Below are 10,962 nucleotides of genomic sequence, written 5' to 3' on the forward strand. Positions count from 1 at the left end.
TATTATCAATGTTAATTAACCCAGCTTCATTCCTCTACAATTCCTTCCTTTTTTTTTTCTTCTTCTTAACATTTCATGTCTTCTGTTTTTAACAGTCATCACAACCTTTTTACAAATGAAGTTTTCATACAGTCCAAATAACTTGTCTCTGAACTCATACACATACCCCTTCTTCAATTTTATCTTGGGCTTTTCAGCTTCTGGGGGCTGATCACCTTTCTTCTCATCTGCTTTCTTGAAATTGGGATTTTGTTTTCTTCAGAGAGAAGTTCTAATGAGCTTAAAGTATGTTCTCCTTTCACCTCCTGGGTCACACTGGACAGTAACCTGAAGGAGCTTTCAACTGCAGCAGACCTAGAATACAGCACTAATACATTATTCTGTGTCCCAACAAGCCTCTCTGCATCCTTGTGGTCGCTCATTTCTTCTATGACTGGAGACACCTTCAACAAGCATATAAACACCAGCAAGAACACCGCCAGGCCGAGCAGCAGCAGCAATGGCGGGAGCCGCCCACGGCATCGCACTGCTCCTATGCCTTCCCCTGCTACAGCCATCACCACTGTCTAGCCAGACCCACTCTGGACCCACCGCCACCACGGGCTGCTGCCATATCTGGCCGTGTACTCCATCGCTACTGCTCATTACCCTCAGTCTACTAGCTCCATGGCAGTTAGGCTTCCTTCTCTTTGATCTCAACAGCTCACCTTTACCAGTGTCTGATCCAGATCCCCAGGCTCTTCCTACCTATATCTCAATGTGATCTGGATTGCAGGCTATCCCCACCTGTTTGAACTGCCATCGCTGTTCAAAACTTCAAATGTCCCTTAGCACAGCCATTATTACTGTCACCACTCATTAAATTCAGTCTCATAATCTGAAAGTCCTGAGGTCGAGCCTCACACAGGGCACCAACTATCACAGCACTAGCAAACTAGCCAGCTGCAATAAGGCTTTTACCACGCCACAGCAGGTTAACTTCAGTAACTCCTGCACGTTGCCCTGGCATGGCCACCAATTCCTTACAAGGTTTCAACAGTTCATCTACTGTTCATGCTGTTTCTTCACACTCTTCAACCAGTCCACCCTGCTTCTTGCCTTTACTACATCTTCTCTTTGCTTCTGCTCCTCCAGGGCACTCTCCTCCTTCTGCTTCTTCCTGATCTTTCTTCATCAGCTGCTTCTTTTCCATACCCCTTACAACTATTTAACAAGTTAGCAGGAACCAGCCACAGCTGCACCTTATCCACATCAGCCAACCCACTGCCCCTGAAACAAGCTCACGGCTATATACTATCAATGTTAATTAACCCGGCTTCATTCTTCTACAATTCCTCCCTTTTTTTGTTTTTCCTTCTTAACATTTCATACCTTATGTTTTTAACAGTCCTCACAACCTTTTTACAAATAAACTTTTCATACAGTCCTCTATAATGCTTCTATACTTACCTGCCACCAGCCAGGCAGGGTGTGTGGAGAGAGAACTAGGCTGGAAAGAGATAGCTGTATGTGAGGTTGGAAATGGGGAAAAAGCAGGTCCATTTTTAATCTTTTTTTTTTTTTTTTTTTTTTTTTTTACAAAAAAGGCCACAGGGACTAGCCGACAAGTAAAAACTAAGTGCAGAAGGTCACATTTCAAATGTAAAAGCATTATCAGTGAAAGGACAATATCAAGGCAAGAAACTGCCAGAAATTTGTGCTGAGGTTACCCTTTACTTACTGGGGGAAGTTACAAGAGTTTTTCAGGAGCGGCAGAAGTGTGCTGAGAACAGAATCACAACAATCATTTACAAGCTGATGATAATTCAGAACAAACAGAACATTCTTTCTTCTGTTGCCCATCAGCTTGATTTGGCAGGAAGACTGACAGCCAAACAATTTAGATAGCAATCACTACCATTTTCAGTTCTCATAGCTGCAGGAGAAGCTCCACAAGAGCTTCTAAGTAATATGAATTTTAAAATCTTTAGTTTATCAAAAGGTTACTATATATACACTTGAGTCTTCAAATGCCCCTTTTTGTTCCACTTAAACTTTTTATATATATATTTTCCATTTTGTTTATAATCTATAAGAAAGTTAATATTAATTAGTAACTATATTAAGAGAAAAATCTCTTTGCACTGTGCATAAATTGCAAGGTGTTGCTAGAGGCATATGCTCTGTGCTGGACACAGCTCATTCCAGCTGGCTCCACAACAGGATCACTGCAGGCCAAAGCTGAGCCAAATCAGAGGAGTTTGTGGCACCTCTGAAAACAAGGTGACAGAAGCCTGATGTGACCCTCTAAGCTAAAGAACAGAATCATATACAGAAAATATATATAATTATTAATTAGGACTCAATTGATAAATAGTTATTTCTAAAAAAATATAATTTAGTTTACAGGCAAATAGTTTATTTACAGCAAATAAAAATTGCACATGACATTCAACATATCTGATTGTTGATCTAGGAATAAGCATATAATTACATTTACTATATAATTTGCTGTTCTAGTAAAAAGCTAGCGGACAAGAATCCAAGGCTGTTGCTGAAGAATGCTAAAAATGATACATTAAGCAACACACAATAATTGCTTTTAGAGCAGTTATGATAAAATGTTCTGACAAAACACTGATCAAAACTGATTATCAATCAAAGGCTTGTGTAATCTGGGTCATCACATTTTAACTGGGTCAACAAAGAGACTCCTGAAATTCTGCTGAACTTCAGGGAATTTTCCCAAGTATAAAATTATTATTGTTCAAATCAAATTAATCTTTTTTTTTTCCAATATAATTTAAAGGCACATATTTCCTTTAACTGGCATTATTATGGTTTGATCATCCAGTGTTCTGCTGTTAACAAAAATGCCTTTCCTAAATCTTTGCATCTGCGTAACCAAAATGAAAGGAGCTCTTTAGCTCAAACTCAAAAATATAAACGTGAAAGTAATTTCTGTTGATCTAGCAATAAAAGGATAGGAAGTTTTTCAATGGAAGAAAAAAAAAAACACTGCAAAAAATTGCCTGTGAATTGTAAAGGTGGCATTTTTTGCTATTGGCAAGTGAAATATTAACCTGAAAGTAGCCAATGTCCATTGTCGGCTGCCTTTGATTCAAAAGACAATTACAATAGATGCAGTGTAAGTTACAAATATGCCAACTATACTCTTTCATGGTCAAGTCATGAAATAATTAGGCCTCTATATCCATCTATATAAAAGACAGTTCTCAGCTACCACGGGGGCAATAAAAAATACATGCTCAGGTGTAGAGGAATGAAGGCAGTGGGTTGGTTAGCATTGATAATATGCAGCTGGGGCCTTGCCTCGAAGGCAGCGGGTTGATAGACATGGATGATGTGCAGCTGTAGCTCGGTCCTGCTAAATAGTTAAATAGGCCTGAGGATTACAGGAGAGGTTGGTTGGAGGAAAAGTAGTGTGGTCTGATCTCTGGAGGAAGGTGAAACAGCATGGACAGTAAAATCTGAGTGAAGGTGAAAGCTTTGTTGCAGCCTACTAGTTTGATTGCGCTGCAACACTTGGTGCCCCATGTGAGGCTAGCCGGGTTGGACTCTGGCTATGACAACTGGTGCCCAACGTAGCAGAGACAAATGGGAGAGCCTGCGACCCATAATAGCCACTGTGAGAGGAGTCGTTGATGCTGATTATATGGGTCAGATTCAAGCAATGATGTGAACCCCTACCCTGTGACAATTCCTGAAAGTAGCTGGATTGCACAATTATTTCCTTTCTGGGTGCAAGTTAATTATGTCCCTGACAAAGTCCAGGGCAAAGAAGGCTTTGGTTTAACAGGAACACCACAAGTTTTCTGCACTCGGAGTGTATAAAATGCTTGACCAACTCTAACCTGTAAAATCACCTTTGCCAAAGGGACTCCTGCAATATGGGTGACCAGGTTGATTGACATGGGAGCAGATGTAACTAATATATCTGCCTTCATTTGGCCTCACTCTTGGTCTGTCTGTTCAGCAGGTTCTCTGTCAGTGGGAGTGGTTGGTGTGACAGAGTGTCCAAAGTCTGTATATGGTGCAAGTTTGAAACCCTGAGGGCCAGGCAGCAGCAACCTGTCCCTATGTGCTTATGTCCCTTGAATTTGCAGGGATGGGATGTTTTGGGACAATGGGGAGTTATCATTGGTACCCAGAAGGATTTTTAATAGGGGCTACTGTGATGGATGGCGTACAAAGACCTACTCTGCCTTTGACTTGGAAGACAGATACCCCTGTTTGGGTGGAACAGTGGCCCCTTCCTGAGGAAAAATGTGTAGCTCTCCAACAATTAGTCAAAGAACAATTAGCACAAGGATGCCTAGAACCTTCCCATAGTCCTTGGAATACTCCTGTGTTTGTGATAAAAAAGAAATCAGGCAAATGGCATTTGTTACAAGATTTAAGGAAAGTAAATGATGGATGGGAGGGAGGCAATGGGAGCCCTGCAATCGGGCATGTCTTCCCCGATGATGATCCTGCTAAACTGGAACATTTTGGTAACTGATTTAAAAGATTGTTTTTTCAGTATTCCTTTACATGTGGCTGACAAATGTAAATTTCCTTTTCAATACCTAGCAGAAACAATATGACTCCTTGTAAGCAATACCAATGGACAGTGTTGCCACAGAGTATGAAAAACAGTCCTACTATATGTCAATGGTATGTAGCAAAGGCATTGTCACCTGTACAAAAACAATTTCCACAAGTGTATTGTTATCATTATATGGATGACTGTAAAGGAATGAAGCTGGGTTAATTAATATTAGATAATATACAGCTGTGGGCTGGCTTCAGGGTTGGCTGATGTGGTTAAGGTGCAGCTGCAGCTGGTTCCTGCTAAGTAGTTAAATAGCTCTAAGGGGTATGGAAGAGGAGCAGCCAATGAAGAGAGATCAGGAAGAAGAGAAGGGAGGAGAGAGTGCCCTAGAGGAGGAGAGATAAGGCGAAGGCAGCAGAGGCAAGAAGCAGAGGGACTGGCCTGAAGAGTGTGAAGAAGCAGCATGAACAGTAGATGGATCTTTGAGACCTTGTAGGGGATTGGTGGTCCTGCCGGGGCAAGGTGTGCTAACTACTTATTGAAGTTAACCTGCTATGGAGTGGTAAAAGCCTTGTTGCAGCTGGCTGGTTTGGAGAGTGCTGCAACAGGTGATATTCTTGTATCAGCTGCAAATAAGGCTGAATTTCAACAAGCGTATCCGGTTTTACAGCAGTTGTTGGCCACCTTTGGGCTGCGTATAGCACCAGAAAAGATTCAACAACAAGCCCTGTGGAAATACTTAGGAGTTAAAGTGCTAGATCAAACACTTGAGCCGCAGTCTACCCAGCTCCAAGTGTCAGAACCCTAAATGATTTGCAAAAATTATTAGGGACCATAAATTGGGTAAGGCCATACTTGGGCCTTACAACAGAACAATTGAAACCACTCTTTGATCTGTTGAAGGGTGACACTGGTTTAATGTCTTCCCCGATCACTAACTAAAGAAGCCAGCTTAGCTGTAGAGAGGATGGCCAATGGTCTGCAACAAAAAAGGGTACACCATGTGGACTTAGAAACTCTGGTAAGTGTATATATTGTCATTGCTAACTATCATCCCATGGGATTGTTGGGTCAATGGAGTGAGTGCTGGCGAGATCCACTACATGTCTTAGGAATGGTTATTTCTTTCCTGTACAACCAAGGAAGACAGTAAGCACTCGGATTGACCTAGTATCAAAAATCATCACCAAAGGACATACATGGTGCATTCAGCTCACAGGCCAAGATCCCAATTACCTGATAACTTCCATTGAATGCAATGGAACCTGGTGTTTGGCAAACAGTTTACCATTTTCAGTTGGCTCTGGAAGGATTTAAGGGACAAATATCCTATCATCTTCCCAGTCATAAATTGTTACAGACTTATTCAGACATACAAATACTTCAAAAGCCACTGGCAGCAGATAGCCCAGTGCAAGGCCCTATGGTCTTTACAGATGGTTCTGGGAAATCAGGAAAGGCAGTGGTCACTTGGTATGATGGAAAGCAATGGCAAGAATTGATACACTTGACACAGGGATCACCCCAATTGGTTGAACTTGGTGCTGTCATTGTTGCCTTTAAAATGTTTTCTCGATGTGCTGTAAACATTGTTACAGACTCTGCTTATGTTGCGGATATTGCGCGATGCATGGTTGCGTGCTGCTTAAGGAGGTAAATTCAGAATAACTACTTTTTTATTAAAAGCATTATGGGTAATAGTGAGCCAACATACACATAGATATTACATCCTGCACGTCTGCAGTCACACTGGATTGCCAGGATTCATCTGTGAAGGAAATGCCGGTGCTGATGCTCTTGCAGGTCCTGCTTGGACCCCTCCAGTGCCGGATCTGTTACGACAGGCCCTCATGTCTCATCAGTTTTTTCATCAGGGGGCTCGGGCGCTGGTCCATCAATTTAAAATATCTTTTGCAGATGCAAAATCCATCATCGCCACTTGTCCAGAGTGTCAGTGATTGGGTCCCGGACTGACATTTCTATGAGGGGTCAATCCACGTGGATATCAGTCCTTGGTTCTGTGGCAAACTCCTGTCACACGTGTGCCTTCTTTCGGTCACTTACAGTATGTTCATGTCTCTGTTGATACCTTCTCAAAAGTTGTATGGGCATCAGCCCATACTGGGGAGAAGGCTCTGGACACCATTTCACATCTTCAACAGGCTTGGGCTGCTCTGAGGGTTCCAAAGCATCTTAAGACAGACAGTGGACCAGCATATTCATCTGCACACGTGGCCAAGTTCCTTGCCTCTTAGGGGGTGGAACATGTTACTGGCATCCCGCATTCCCCAGCTGGCCAAGCCATTGTGGAACGTATTCATCATACTTTAAAGCTACTTCTTGAAAAACAAAAAGGGGGAATGGGTTCTGAGACTCCACATGCTCGTCTATGGAAAGCTGTGTATACATTGCATTATTTGACTGTGTCGGCTGGGAAAGTGTCCTGTGACTATCTCACATTTCTTGTCTTTGCAGGGAGGAGATCCTCCTATCCGAGCAAAGGTCTTAATGCAAGACCTACAAAGGGGAAAATGGACAGGCCCGTGGGATTTAATTACCTGGGGACAAGGGTATGCCTGTGTCTCCACAGATGCAGGGCCGCACTGGCTTCCCGCTAGGTGTGTTAAGCCTGTTTTAGATCCTAGAATTGACAAGAGGACATCAGATACCAGCTGTTCCATAGAACCCTTGAGAGGGGAGTCACAACATCTGGGTGACCCTGATGCGGAGCCTAAATCAAACGCAGCTTTGTGCCTTCTTAACTCAACCTGAACAACCTTTCCATATATCCTGCCAAGGGCCCTACAGCGGATGATAAACGCAGCCTGTTCGGTTAAAAAGAAAAAGGGGGAATTGTAGAGGTATGAAGGCAGTGGGTTGATTAGCATTGATAATATGCAGCTGTAGCTTTGCCTCAAAGGCAGTGGGTTGGTTGACATGATGTGCAGCTGTAGCTTGTTCCTGCTAAGTAGTTAAATAGCCCTGAGGATTGTGGGAGAGGTTGGTTGGAGGAGGAGCAGTGTGGTCTGACTCTGGAGGAAGAAGAAACAGCATGGACAGTAAAATCTGACGGTGAAAACTTTGTTACAGCCTACTAGTTCATTTGTGCTGCAATAGTCAGGATTCAGTTGAGTTAACCTACCTGGAGAATGTTCTTACTCTTCACTGAAAATGTGAGGGTTCGGATAGTCATTTTAGAGTTTGTGTTGAAGGCAGAAAGCTAGATATCAAAGAAAAGGGCAAAGCTCACTAGTTTAAACAAACAAAGAAGTTATCTCTTGTTATTGTGTATGTTATGTTTAGGGAAACAGAAATACATTTTTCTGTAAAAAAAAAAAATCACAATGAAATTATAACTTAGTAGTATTGGTTTGAGAGAAGACAGAAAAATCTGAGGAAAGGTCAATAATTTTCTTAATATTTTCAGTGTGTAAGCAGTTCCTGGAGGAGTACCAGAAGCCAGAAGTGCTTTGGTAAAGCAGACTCACACAGCCAGTAACATTTTTCATTCTGTGCTGCAAGAATTGCCCAATGCAGATGTTTCAAATAAACAAAACCTTACATCCACACATCAGTTAATGAAAGCTATGTAAGAAGGGAAGGAGAACAGGTGAAGGACAGATGTGATTCCAATCACACTTCAGTAACAGTAGCTGTTTCCTGCCATTGCCAAGGTGCATCACAGGTATATAAGGGTAAGTGCTGCAACTGGCTGAAATGCTTAATGCAGCTTGAAAGTTCCACAGGCAAATACAACAGAACTATTTCTAATCTATGCCATTAGTGTAAACTGCAGCTTTTGTCAATTTGGGGACAAAACTCTTCCTTTTTACTTTACTTTCATTCAAAGCTGTCCCAGATGTGCCTGGGGGCTGTGGAAAACTAAGAAACTTTTATCTCTGCATATGCTATTGAGGCTGGGAAAGACAGGTAATTATGTGAATTCTCTTATTCCCTGAAAAATGTCAATGTGATATTGCCTATTTCTGGTAACAAGCAAGTAAGAATAGCCTTGTACTGCACTAATAGACCCAGTTAATATCAGTACACCAGATCAATACAAAAGCAGTGCTCAGATACTGAAGATTAGTTTCAGGGTACATGCATGTACTGCCCACAAATGAGAAAACCCTAATTCTTTCAAGCTCGTTTTTCTTAGCAACACTCAGCATGTTCTTCTCTTGCCTTAGGGCTCCCTAAATGATGCAGAACCATCTGATATCCCGGTTCACTTCTGGTATGAGGAAGACAGGCAAAGTAACTTACGGCGTTTTCCAAAGCTTTTCCTGTTTGGCTAAGATGGAGGATAACATTAACGCCACTGTGTAGTTTCTCACCTGAATAAAACAACCTGTGAAAAGCTATAGGCCATTACCATTAAAAACTGCTTCTGAAGTGCAATTTGCATGGACAAAAAATACAATACATATCAGTGAGAGTGGGGTAGGAATTTAGACCAGAATAGTAAGTGGAATAGGAAGTAATGGAATAGGAAGGAGTGGAATGGAAGTAACAGAATTTAGAGTGGAGTAGGAAGATAAATAGAAGATTTCAAATCAACTGAGCTGGACAAAGTGAGATCGTAACTGCTATACTGTATGTAAACACTGCTATGCTAGGTTTTCAATAACAGCTAGCAGCAAACAGCTGAGGAAGAGTACAAAATTCGTACATATAGCATTTATTCTGACTCATATCTCCACCTCCTAGCAAACCTAAACCAAAAGTTGTACCAAGACCACTGTGTTCAATGTCAACGCATAGACCTGTCCTCCAACACATGCCACCCCACCTAGCTACTGGTGCTCCATGTGAGGCAAACTAAATGAGGCTGGCTAAGTGTGGGTGTCCACGTGGCAAGTTACACCTGAGCTAGTGACACTGGTCTTCCTTTTCCATCAACAGAAACTCAGCCAGTACAGTCAGTGCACAGAAGTCCACCTCCACTAGAAACCACACCTACATTTAGTCACATGAATTAACTTTCAAGGTTCCCTATAAAATTAATGGAAAGAGATCTATTTGGTACATATCCTTACAATTAGTTGGCATATTTTTAGTCTGAATTGTACAGGAACTTTAGATAGAGATTAAATGGGAATAATCTAACAAAAGGACATTTCATTATGTACACAATACAAACTGACCTCTTTTTTATCTTTTTCACCACTGCCTGGTCAGATTTATGCTGAGAAATTAAACCCAGCTCTCTGATACAGTATTAAAGAAATCAAATTATTGTGAGCAGTGTGACACTGTGGTATTATTTTTAAACAACACAAAAATACAAAGAAAACAGATAAGCAACAAAATTTAGTGTTTACTTTTAAGAGTATGTATTACTGTTTTTGTAGCAGCAATATATCTGCAATATTTGAATACAAAACCAAAATAAAACATAAAACATTTTTGTATGTATTTAAAAAGCACAGAATTCAGAATACTGTATACTTTTTATGTAGGCTCAAAATAACTTTTAGCATGTTTAAAAGCAAAATCTTCCACAGCACTATGTAAAAAAGAAATACTATGACAACAATAAAAGTGTCTGGTACATGTCAGGATACATACAAATCTTCATAGCCAAGTCAAAAATTAGAAACCAATACACAGTTCCACAAGAACAGAGACGAAGTGCCGCGGGATGATCGTCTTTTCTGAAGTGGTAAAACCGGGGGGAGAGGAGGAAGAGACGGCCGCCCCTCGCAGCTGCCCGCTCTCTCAGCGCCCCCCCGCTCTCCTCAGCGCCCGCCCGCTCTCTCAGCTCCCTCCCGCTCTCCCAGCGCTCTCCCGCCCGCTCTCCTCAGCGCCCGCCCGCTCTCCTCAGCGCCCCCCCCCCCGCTCTCTCAGCGCCCTCCCGCTCTCCTCAGCGCCCCCCCCGCTCTCTCAGCGCCCTCCCGCTCTCCTCAGCGCCCTCCCGCCCGCTCTCTCAGCGCCCTCCCGCTCTCCTCAGCGCCCTCCCGCCCGCTCTCCTCAGCACCCTCCCGCCTGCTCTCCTCAGCGCCCTCCCGCTCTCCTCAGCGCCCGCCCGCTCTCCTCAGCGCCCGCCCGCTCTCCTCAGCGCCCTCCCGCTCTCTCAGCGCCCGCCCCTCGCCTCCACGCCCGCACCTCAGCCCGGCCTCCCGCGTCGTCTGTAACGGCTAGAAAGGGCGTCACTGACAGAAAGCACCACAAGGCTACATCGGATGGGGAGTGAACCTGAAAAAGGGGTCTCCTTCCCGGAGGATACGCCTATTCATTTAGTACAACAAACCAGCTTTTAACGAAGCAAAGCTAAAATAAATGATACTTGATGGCTGCTGCACTTTTGTTTAGTTCGTGTGGTGTCACGAAATGCAGGTCGCCCAGGCCTCACGGAGCTCTGGCTGGGCGTCCAGCACTGCCTGTACCTTGTGCACTCAGGCAGCAGTGGGGCCATGGGGGCTTCT

This window comes from Falco cherrug, chromosome 4, assembly GCF_023634085.1.
Source record: "Falco cherrug isolate bFalChe1 chromosome 4, bFalChe1.pri, whole genome shotgun sequence".
Taxonomy (NCBI): Eukaryota; Metazoa; Chordata; class Aves; order Falconiformes; family Falconidae; genus Falco; species Falco cherrug.